This window comes from Periophthalmus magnuspinnatus, chromosome 18 (genome assembly GCF_009829125.3).
Source record: "Periophthalmus magnuspinnatus isolate fPerMag1 chromosome 18, fPerMag1.2.pri, whole genome shotgun sequence".
Taxonomy (NCBI): domain Eukaryota; kingdom Metazoa; phylum Chordata; class Actinopteri; order Gobiiformes; family Gobiidae; genus Periophthalmus; species Periophthalmus magnuspinnatus.
In genome coordinates, this window is record NC_047143.1 from 10808294 (window position 1) to 10821015 (window position 12722).

Here is a 12722-nt window from a genome sequence, read left to right on the forward strand (position 1 = left end):
AAGGCAAAGCCTGAATGTGGACCCCATGCTGAGCATAAATACATAGTCTCTTTCTGGTCATCCTTGTACCTCTTGCTCAGATCCCCACAAATGACTTCTTGGACTTGGACTTTCACTGAGGTAGAATCAGATGGCCTCTTGTGTAAATCATGGATGAGCTGAGCACGGAGTATTGCCATAACTGATAATGTTGGTGTATTTTCCCTGGATATCACAAATGTAGCTACATGGTCTTCATGACATCCACAATATCCTCCACAGCTGTGCAGTCTTACTCACTGAGCATGCACACTAGCCTCACTCATGCCAGATTGATATGTGTTGCACTCTGCATAGAGCTCTACACATCTATGGCTCTCGCTGAAAGTGATTGGTCTGATTAGTCAAAGTGTCACAACAGCGGAACAAGCCAAAAAAATCTATCTTTTGTTACATTGTGAGTTCACTCACAAATACTGCAAGAGTCCATCTTGCTTTGCAAGGTTAGGTGCACACTTTTTTATCAGCTCACTGGACAGAAAACAGCAGAAATAGCTAGTTGCTGTTCAAGAAATGCATGTCAAAATGTCAGCAATTAGTTTGTGGTCCAGCACACGAGCCAATTCAATGGGTACGGAAGCATTCAGACATTTTTTCAGTTCATTTTTTTCCTCATTAATGTACACACAGCACCCCATATGGACAGAGAAACACAAAATTGCTGAAAGTTTTGCAGATTTATTAAAAAAGAAAAACTGAAATATAACACTGCCATAAATATTTAGACCCTTTGCTGTGACCCTCATATATTTAACTCGGGTGCTGTCCATTTCTTCTGATCATCCTTCAGGTGGTTCTAAACTCATTGAAGTCCAGTTGTGTATGATTATACTGATTGAATTTGATTAGGAAGGCCACACACCTGTCTATATAAGACCTTACAGCTCACAGTGCATGTCAGAGCAAATAAGAATCATGAGGTCAAAGGAACTTCCTGAAGTGCTCAGAGACAGAACTTGGCAAGGCACAGATCTGGCCAAGGTTACCAAAAAATTCTGCAGCACTTAAGGTTCCTAATAGCACAGTGGCCTCCATAATCCTTAAATGGAAGACATTTGGGATGACCAGAACCCTTCCTAGAACTGGCTGTCCGGCCAAACTGAGCAATCGAGTGAGAAGAGCCTTGGTGAGAGAGGTAAAGAAGAACCTAAAGATCACTGTGGCTGAGGTCCAGAGATGCAGTCGGGAGATGAGAGTAAGTTCTAGAAAGTCAACCATCATTGCAACCCTCCACCAGTCGGGGCTTTATGGCAGAGTGGCCCAACGGAAGCCTCTCCTCATTGCAAGACACATGAAAGCCCGCATGGAGTTTACTAAAATAAAAACACCTGAAGGACTCTAAGATGGTGAGCAATAAGATTCTCTGGTCTGATGAGACCAAGATAGAACTTTTTGGCCTTACTTCTAAGTGGCATTTATGGATAAAACCTGGCACTGCTCATCACCTGTCCAATACAGTTCCAATAGTGAAGCATCGTGGTGGGGGAATCATGCTGTGGGGGTGTTTTTCAGCTGCAGGGACAGAACAAAGGACATTCATCCATTTTCTTCCAGTTATCCAAGGCCGGGTCGTGGGGGCAGCAGTCTAAGCAAGGACTCCAAGACTAAGCACATCCTCCAGCTCCTCCGGTGGGACCCCAAGGCATTCCCAGGCCAGCCTAGAGACATAATCCCTCCAGCGTGTCCTTGGACATGCCAGAACTAGGGAGACATCCAGGAGGCATCCTGAGCAGATGCCCGAGCTACCTCAGCTGCCTCCTTTCGATGTGTGGGAGCAGCAGCTCTTCTCCAAACTTCTCCCATGTGGCCGAGCTCCTCACCCCATCGCTAAGGCAGCGCCCAGCCACCCTATGGAGGAAACCCATTTCGGCCACTTGTATCTGCAATCTTGTTCTTTCGGTCATTACCCAGAGCCCATGACCATAGGCAAGGCAAGTTTATTTGTATAGCACAATTTGTACACAAGGTAATTCAAAGTGCTTTACAGAATAAGAAAGACATTAAAATCACACAAATCAAAACATAAATAATTACCATAAGATTAACATTAAAACAGAAGAGTGCATTATAAAAACCTTTCAGTTATATTCACAGCTAAACAGAACTGTTTTGAGCCTGGATTTAAACATTGTCAAAGTAGAGGCCTGTCTCACATCTTCAGGAAGAGTGTTCCAGGTTTTAGCTGCATAAAACTGAAACACTGATTCCCCATGTTTAGTCCTCACTCTGGGCACCAGCAGGAGGCCGGTCCGCGAGATGGTTCATATGGCACTAACATTTTGGAGATGTATTTTGGCGCTGGTCCAGACTCTCTAAGTCTGGCTTTGACAGTATACCTTTGATTTTTGCAATGTTTTTTTAGGTGGTAAAAAGCTGCAGATGTTACTGATTTGATTGTTAAAGTTCAAGTCTGAGTCCATTATTACCACGGGATTTCTAGCCTGATTTGAAGGACTTAGAGAGAGAGACTGGAGGTGACTGCTAACACTTTCTCTATGTTTCTGTGGGCCAAAGAGATTGACCGATAAATCGAGAGCTTCACCTTTCGACTCCTTTCGAGCTCCTTCTTTACCACAACAGACCGATACAACTACCGCATCACTGCACCAGTCTGCCTGCCAATCTTATGCTCCATTCTTCCATCACTTGTGAACAAGACCTCGACATACTTGAACTCCTCCACTTGAGGCAGAGACTCCCCCACCCACCGGAGAGGGCAAGCCACCTTTTTCCAGTCAAGAACCATGGCTTCGGATTTGGAGGAGCTGATCCTCATCCCAGCTGCTTCACACTCAGCTGCAAACTGCCCCAGTGCCTGCTGCAGGTCCTGGCTTGATGAAACCATCAGGACAACATCATCTACAAACAGCGGACATGAGACCCTGTGGTTCCTGAACCGGACCCCCTCCAGCCCCTGGCTGTACCTAGAAATTCTGTTCATAAATATAATGAACAGCACCAGTGACAAAGGGCAGCCCTGGCAGAGTTCAACATGCACCGGGAACAGGTTTGACTTCCTGCTGGCCATTTGAACACAGCTCCTGCTCCGGTCATACAGGGACTGAACAACCCTTAGCAAAGGGAGGTGAGGCCGACTATATCTAGTTAGTAACACTCAACCTCCCACACAAACTCAGGCCCCCTCAGGGGACAAAGGGTCTCAATACTTATGGCCGTGTGATATTTATTTTTTTATTTTTTAATAATTTTGCAAAAATGTCAATATTTTTATGCTTCTCTGACAATATGGGGTGGTGTGTGTACATTAAGGAGGAAAAAAAATTAACTTAAATGATTTTAGCAAATGGCTGCAATATAACAAAGAGTGAAAAATTTAAGGGGGTCTGAATACTTTCTGTACCCACTGTAGATGACCGACTACTGGCGGTTTCAAAGGATGCTGTGAAGTCAAGTTGCATGTATGGGCGAAGCACGTGAAATGCAACATACCAATGAGGTCCACCGCACACATATTAGCGGAGTTGCCGGTGATGTCCCATTCTTCAAGAGCAGTTTCCTTTGACAAAATCGCTTGTAATGTTTACATACAATTCCATGACAGGGGACAAGACGTTCAGTCATCACAGGTAAGGGCCACACTCTGAGCTGAATTTAGGCTTGTTTTAATGGCACCCTTTACCCTCTGGTACATTGGTGGGACTGTTGCCTTCGTAAAATGTTGTAAGAATCTCACAGCGTTGATCTAATGTATTTATCATGAAGCGAAAGCCTGGGTTCTCCACGACACTGTACAGACTTAAACCTTGTCAAATATAATGCACAAATATGTCTGTGATTTTAAGTGCATGCAAAGAGTTGGATGTAGTCGGCTTATTTGGCTCTTCAAAGTACTTTGGTTTCAGACTTTTGTGGCAAAGCGAGCTTGTCAGAGTGGTGGCACTGCAATACAATACTACCAACTCAGAGGCTGATTGTATTACTGGTACTTGAAAATTTTATCACAGTTTGGCAATGCTTATGAATGGAGCTGGTTTTGACCATCCTCGGTTCCACTTCTTGGGCTTTGAAGCAAAAATGAGCCATGCATCTGCCTTTAGAGAGGAAGGCGGTTGAAAAATAATTTCTCGTGTGCTTGTCTCGTTTATCTTCTCCATTAAGGAGTAAAGATGTGGCACTATGGCTATACTTAGTGCTGGATATTCAACATGTTTGTTTTGTTTGTCTGTTGACATTTTAAGTACTTTTGCAGTGTGTTGATACAAAGTTAGATGGCTACTGCCTTTGACTCTGTGGCACTGCCTTTTTTATGATCGCTTTCATGGTCACCAAGATAATTTATTATTTATAACAATGTGCAATAAGATATTATTGCATTGCATTGTGAAGCGCATGCAAGTGCATGCTTAACCAGTGAGGCAGTTTCAAAGCTTCAATAGCCTAGTTCTTACAAAAGCAGCAAAAACATGAGCTCAGATCTTCCTAAGATTAGGACTGTGCTTTTTAAGGAGCCAGTGGCCACACTACAGTGTGATAAAACTTCCATCCATTCATTCATTTTCTTCCACTTATCCGTGTCACAGGGGCAGCAGTCTAAGTGATAAAACTTATAAACAGTAAATATTCTACCCGAGTAAAAAATAGAGATTAAAATATTGACCAACCAGTAAAGGTTAAGGCTTTGTTCAAAGTCTTATTACAATTAAGGAGGCTAATAGCACTAGTACAAGAGTTCAAACAGTAGTAAATAGCTACGAAACATTGTAATGACCCCTGTCTTGTCAAGAGTCTATTCACTCTTCTTTTTTTAATAAGTAAAATCCATATTTGCACTACAAAGTCAGCCTATCAGACAAAACATTGCCAACTAAATAATAAGGTGAATAAATTAATCTAAAGTACATTATTAACAACTGTCTGGGATTGCATTTTAAACATAAATAGGTGTGCAAAACTATTTTAAAAACACTAGCTAGCTTGCTATGTATAAAAAGCTCATGCTACTGTGTTAATTCTATGAGCCACTTTATAAATGTGAGTGTCTCAAATAAATATGAATGAACATTAAATCTGTTGTAATATTAATCTCCTTAGTATTAATCTCCTTAATCTGTTACTTAATACAGCAAGGGTCCGAAGGTCCCGGGGCCGATGCCATCTCTAAGCAGAACACAGGCAGACCACTCACACAAACCTCATTCGCAATGAAATATTTCCTAGCCCCACCTTCCCAGATGGATGTACATCACCACCAAATGTTATTGTTTGCTATGAAAACCAATATAAAAGTCTGGTCCAGTTCGGCTGTATAAAATATACAAATTATAGTCAGTGATGTTTATTAATTGGATCAGATTCTTTAGGATTGTCTCAAAAGTCCTTGTGCATAGCTGGAGGTTTGTGCTTGTGTAATTTACCAATCTGTAATTGTGAAACCAGTGTGTGTGTGCATGTGGGGGGGGGGGGGGGGGTAAAACAGTTTTGTGCATCCTGTAAAGAGATTTTTCTGTCTATATTTTGAGCAGTTCACATGCATTTCATATCATTAATTTAATGGCTCTTATTTTTGTGCTTGAATTAGAACATACAACTACGCTTAGTCATGAACACATCAAGAATTTAAGCAATCAACTACAGTGGCTTGCAAAAGTATTCATCCCCTTGGAATTTTTTCAAATTCAGTCAAGTCACAACCACAAATTTAAAAATATTTTTTTAATTTGCATTTTATGTGAATAAGTAACACAAAATGGTACCTAAGTGTGAAGACGAAAGAAAAGAAAAGACAAAAACTGAAAAGTGCAGCGTGCAAAAGTATTCAGCCCCCCTAAGTCAATACTTTGTGGAACTGTCTTTTGCTGCAATTACAGCTGCAAATCTTTTGCCATATGTCTTCACCAGCTTTGCACACCTACAGACTGAAATTTTTGCCCATCTTTCCAGCCAAAACAGTTCAAACTGTCAGATTTGATGGAGACCGTTTGTGAACTGCAGTTTTCAGATCTTGCTACAGATTCTCAATTGGATTTAGGTTCGGACTTTGACTGGGTCATTCTAACACATGAATATGTTTTGATCATTCCATTGTTGGTTTGGCTTTATGTTTAGGATCGTTGTCCTGCTGGAAGGTGAACCTCTGCCCCAGTCTCGAGTCTTTTGCAGACTCCAACATGTTTTCTTCCATTGCCCTGTATTGAGCTCCATTCATCTTCCCATCAACCCTGACCAGCTGAAGAAAAGCACTCCCTCAGCATGATGCTGCCACCAACGTCTTTGACTGTGGGGATGGTGTGTTCCGAGTGATGTGCAGTGTTTGTTTTTCTCCACACGTAGCGTTTTGCTTTTAGGCCAAAAAGTTCAATTTTGGTCTCATCAGACCAGAGCACCTTCTTCCACATGTTTGCTGTGTCCTCCAAATGACTTCTTATGGATTGTTTTGTACAATGGCTTTCTTCTTGCCACTCTTCCATAAAGAACAGATTTGTATAGTGCATAACTAATAGTTGCCCTGTGAACAGACTCCCCCACCTGAGCTGTGGATCTTTGCAGCTCTTCCAGAGTCAGCATGGGCCTCCTGGCTGCATCTCTGATGAGTGCTCTTCTTGTTTATTTTGGTGGACGACCATGTCTGGGTAGGTTTATAGTTGTGCCATACTCTTTCCATTTCCGTATGATGGATTGAACAGTGCTCCTTGAGATGTTCTCCGCTTGGCAAATCTTTTTAGAGCCAAGCCCCGCTTTAAACTTCACCACAACTTTTTCTCTGACCTGTTTGGTGTGCTCCTTTGACTTGATTTTGTGGTTTGCTCCCCAACACTCTCTCAACAAACTTCTGTGGCCTTCACAGCACAGTTGTATTTATCCTGAGACCAGATTACACACATGTGGACTCTTTTTAGTCATTAGGTCAACTTTTAATCTTTCCAAGATCATAAGGCAACTTCTAAAAGCAATGGGTTGCATTCAAGAAGGGGGCTGAATACTTTTGCACTTTTAAGTTTTTTATTTTTTTTTTAATTTGGAAATCTTGTAAAATTTTCCCTTCCACTTCCATTTTGTGTTGCTCATCCATATAAAATGCTAAGAAAATGTATTCAAATTTGTGGTTCTGACATGACAAAATATGAAAAAGTTCCAGCGGGATGAATACTATATATATGCAGCTAAAATCTTCCTGAATATGTGAGACAGGCCTCTACTTTGACAATGTTTAAATCCAGGCTCAAAACGGTTCTGTTTAGCTGTGCATATGACTGAAAATGTTTTCTCGTGAATTCACAAGTATCGTGAGAATCCATCTTGCTACGCAAGGTATAGGAGATGTAAGCCCAATCACAGTGAGGATTCATGTTTTTTCAGTGCAATAAACAAAATGCATGTTATTTTAGGTCGTTTTCACACTGCCACTAGTTAGGTCGACGTAACAGAGCATTCGCCCAGAGAGTAGTGCTGGTGTAAGTACGACAGGCGCATTCTGGACCGCAGTAAACGGCCGGTCAGAGAGCGCTTAAAACATTAGGTTTTGGAGCGGCTCCACCCGCGGCTGACCTCGGGCCGACCTAAGCACTCCGCTGTGACAGTACAAATGCTTGGAAATGGGCAATAAAGCGCTCAGGTGCATTTGTATGAAAGGGCGATGCAGAGCTGCTGTTTGACACGTTGGCCTAACGAGGCCATTTGGATCAACTTAATATCAGGGACAGGCTCCTCGTGCCTCTGTGCAGGTGAGCTTAGGTCTGTGTGTCTCGATCAGCGTGTATAGTCCTCGGGGTGCTTGGCCACGGGTGACAGAAAAAAGCACCGCGTGTTGGGGGAAGCGAGCGCGTGCGCGCGTATTCTGCCTGCCCGAAGCGCGCTGTCAGAAATAAGTTGTTGGATCAGCTGATCTCACGTGGCTCATGGCGTGTTTTTGGGGTGAGTGAAGCGTGATGCACGTGACCAAGGCCGACACAAAAGTAAAGTAAAAAAGAACTGCATGTAGTACGCACTGGGGTCGCTCCACAGCGCAAGAACGAATGAAAAACGACCTTTGTCTTAGAATTAAATAAAGAACTGAAACTGTTCTAGTGGGAGTTCCTATCCGCATTGTAACATTTCTGTGGTTTTGGTGCGTGTACCCTAACTGAATAGCTCATAAATAAAAGCTAAAAAACCTTTAATCCTCAAAGACAATTACAGTGGTGACATTACTACCCATTTTAGTGGATTTTAAATCACAAAATACTATGATGTCATCTTACAAGACATGTAACTTTGCCCTTTCATTGGGCTTTCCAGTATCCACACCCTGGAAAACACAAAAATCAACTGTGGAGGAGGAAGGTCTGGCTCACTGACTGAACTTGAAAGAATTTGGTCAATGGAAAATCTCCTGATAATAGCCTGAATAGAGATGCTTTTCCTCTTGTATTTTAACCTGTGTGGGGGAAACATGTCTGTCTGATGGGGTAATTGGAATTTCATACAGATTTTTCACAAAGAATTGAGGTCAAAATATGTCTGATGTGTACTGTATCATGCATCTAATTATAAAGTTTTTTATTGTTTGATAATCTGGAAGTGCATATTAGCATGATACTTGGTTTTTCTGGTCTGTGGAGTTGTAAAAAGCGCCGTGATTAATTATTCTGAAAAAAAAAGGTAAGTGAGGAATTACACTGGACCACTGCAAATAACTCAAAATTCTGTTTTTCATGTTTCTGTGGCAGTAAAAGTTTGGTACAGTGGTAGTTTGTGGAAAAAAAAAAATACAAACATACTGGAAGTAGCAGTTTATTGGTCTAAAAATGCATGATAATAGAAGCAGGTCCATTGACTTGATATTCAAAACTGCAGAATAGGCCCCGCATTTTAATTTCACTGTAGTAAGGAGCAGATTCTCCTTCACTTTTTTATTGTTGAAAAATTACCATGTGACATTTTCTTTATGTATGACCTGGAGTCTCAAGGTGTTAAATAATAAGGGTAAGTGAAAACTGAAATTTCCTCAGCCCTCAAGCTTCAAATACAGGATAAAACAGGATTAGTCAAACTTGCATGAATCAAATCAGCATTGAGGAATTCCCCCCAAAATTCTTTGGTGTAAAAACTCACCCATAAGGTATGTTTTTAACAGCTAAAACAAGAAAAAAGTGCACAACTTGTTCCTGTCTTTTATTATTGTCGTGACAGTACATAGCTTAATATTGACTCAAGTGCTGTTTGTTTCACTTCATTCCAAAACTCTTAACAGGATACACCTCCCTTGGGAACATGACTACTTTTTCCATGTTTGCATAGCGACAACTGGCTTCTATGTAACTTAAGGAAAATATGTGTTAATCTCTGCAACCTTAAATGGAAGCATTTAAGGCTATTCATAGTTGTATTAATCATATCCTAAAGGGCTGTAGAAAGGGCTAGCAAGAGAAAAAATGACATAATAGTTATTTGAGTCCTAGTTGGCTAATCTCTGTAATTACTGGGCTTATCCACATGAAACAAAATTTGACACAATGTTCAGTGTCTTCTTTGTAGTATTATTTCTTTTCACCATTGCTTCAAAAAGCAGGGGTATTATTCAACCACACCGGCACAATTGTTGTCTATTGAACGGACGAAGTGCACAAGACAGGTGGTAGAGTACCTGTGGTAAATATTTATCATAGTTTTACATCAGCTAAGTAGCAAAAAAAAGTTGAGAAAAACAAAAAAAACAAAACAGGATGTAGAGTTATAGTAAGTCATAAAACAGAATCCCTACAAGTTTAAACATTCATTTAACAAAATAAAGGTGTTGCTATGGAATCATCTCTATGTATGTCATATCTGCTGCCCATATCCAACCAAGAAGTCAAATGATAAACTAGACAAGATTTTTTAGTAAAGTCTTCAGTGAAATTTGTCCCTAATCTTGTACAACTATTTTGTTTATTTGTGAGTTCACTAACTAATTGTTTATTTGTGAGTTCATTAACTCACGAGAATCCATCTTGACATGCGATAGGGTGAATCTCCCAAGTGAACCAAAACAAACATGGCAACGCCGACAGACTTCTGCCTTCGGTCTCTTTTAGCAAAAATACAGACGAGTTACCCATCAGACATAGTTTAACCATGCATTTAACATATTACTTGGGTATATGAGGTTATATAATAGGATTCACTGTAGCAACGTTTTTGAAGTCGGAATTTCGTGACAATTAGGAAAGACATTAAACCGTGACTTTGGATTACAAAAGCTACTAACAAAGAACAAGGCTAGCAAAATGATCAAAGTGCTAAGTGTTGGAACAGACGCACCAATGAATAAAAATAAATAAATAAAATTACTTCACTTTTGCAGCATTTGAAAGGATTTCTTTTAAGATACCGAGACGAGCAGTTGCTAGTTCTTTTACATTCCCCGCCAAATGGGCTGTAGTGCGGTTTTACTGGGACCTTTAAGTGGCTGAGTAAAATTGGTCCTTGTGAAGTGTTTTTGTATGGTAAACACTTTGAATCAACCAAAATGCATTATGTCACCCGCAAACAGTAAGAATTCACATTTTGCTGAGGCTTTAGAAACAATAGATATTGTAATGATCTGATATTTTGTGTTTAGTTCAGAGTTGACACTTTTTATTGTTCTTGTAACTGTTTATGTGTTTTTAACGTAGCTGCTTTTGTATGTGACATTTGGTTGCTATGCTGATAAGTTGAGGTGGAGGTTCTATTTGTCAGTTACTGGTCTGTTTTGGAGACTGGCTCTTGTGAGTTCATGCTGCTGCTGTTTTGGTCTGGGTTACGGCCTACACTAGCCCTTGTGTTCAGAAAATAAACAACCAGAAGAAATTTTCCGTGTTTTCCTTACACCAGAACGCAAGCAAAACTGATAATTAGGATGTTCGAAATGCATAAGGTAAGTGAGGACCAAACTGTTTAAAATTAACTAGTTCTTTTATTCACATTTTAAGATGATAAAAATCAGGTGTGGCACTTTTAAGGTCATTCTTTTGAACATTTGAAGCAAAGCAATAACAAGACAAGCCTACCAGTAAAGTTACATAATGCTCCTTTAAAGTGTCTGTATCTAACTTGCATTAGATTTTTTCAGGGAAGTGAAAAAAAGAACACTGCAAGAATCTGTGAACATCCATAAGAGAACATCTGTGTTGTAACTTTTCAAAGAGACTGTACTAAGAGCATATAATTTTTATTTAATTTGGTGGGATAATGTCTGTCGTAAATATAAATTATAGTTTTACACACATCAAGAAGCAATTTGTGATGAAAAGTTGACGAATATGTTGCAAATTACAGGAAGTAGAGCGTTCTACATGCTACACGTTCTCTATATGCTGCCGTTAGGCCAGTTAACACGCAGCAATAATGTGTCCTACCACAACAATGCAGATGACACTCAGATCTATGTCTCACTGGCAGCAGGTGAATATGGACCAGTGCATTCACTCTGCCACTGCATCCAGCAGATCAGTGTGTAGATGCAAAACAACTTTCTTCTGTTAAACTCAGACAAGACTGAAGTCATCATCTTTGGCCCACAGAAACATAGAGAAAGTGTCAGCAGTCACCTCCAGTCTTTCTCTCTAAAACCTTCAACTCAGGCTAGAAATCTAGGGGTAATAATGGACTCAGACTTGAACTTTAACAGCCACATCAAATCAGCAACATCTCCAGCTTTTTACCACCTAAAGAACATTGCAAAAATCAAAGGTATTCTGTCAAAGCCAGACTTAGAGAGACTTATCCATGCATTTGTCTCCAGTAGGTTAGACTACTGTAGCGACCAGCTCACTGGCCTCTCCAAACGAGCCTTAACACAGCTGCAGTACATTCAGAACGCTGCTGCTCGGGTCCTGACTAGAACCAGGAAATACGAGCACATAAGTCCTGTGCTCAGGTCTCTGCACTGACTTCCTGTAGCTCAAAGAATACACTTTAAAGCAGCTCTGCTTGTGTATAAGTCTCTCCATGGCCTAGGCCCAAAGTACATCTCCGACATGTTAGTGCCATATGAACCATCTCGCAATTTGAGGACTTCAGGGATCGGCCTCCTGCTGGTGCCCAGAGTCAGGACTAAACATGGGGAATCAGCGTTTAAGTTTTATGCAGCTAAAACTTGGAACAGTCTTCCTGAAGATGTGAGACAGGCCTCTACTTTGACAATGTTTAAATCCAGGCTCAAAACGGTTCTGTTTAGCTGTGCATACGACTGAAAGGTTTTTATTCTGCACTCTTCTCTTTTAATGTTAATTTTATGATGATTATTTGTAATTATTTATGTTTTGATTTGTGTGATTTTAATGTCTTTCTTATTCTGCAAAGCACTTTGAATTACCTTGTGTACGAATTGTGCTATACAAATAAACTTGCCTTGCCTTGCCTTCTAGAACATACTGATGACATCAAGCAGGGAGAATACTGTAGTGTTCTGGTACACCAGTAACTGACGAATACTTCACATCAACTTGTCGGCATAGCAACCAAGTGTCGCAATTACATTAACAACAACACATAAACACCAAACACTTTATGCATTATTTCAACAAAATAAAGGTGTGTTCTTATTTATATTTGTCAAATAAATATAGATGTGTTAGGTTGTGTGTGGTTGCTAGGTAAAAGTTATGGAATTCTCTAGTGCGGTGTCATGATATCCAAGCAGAAAGTAAACTTTAAAACCTAAAAAATAATGGGAAAAGCTGGGGCAAAATGAAAAAAACAAAACAAAACAATCTTAAATA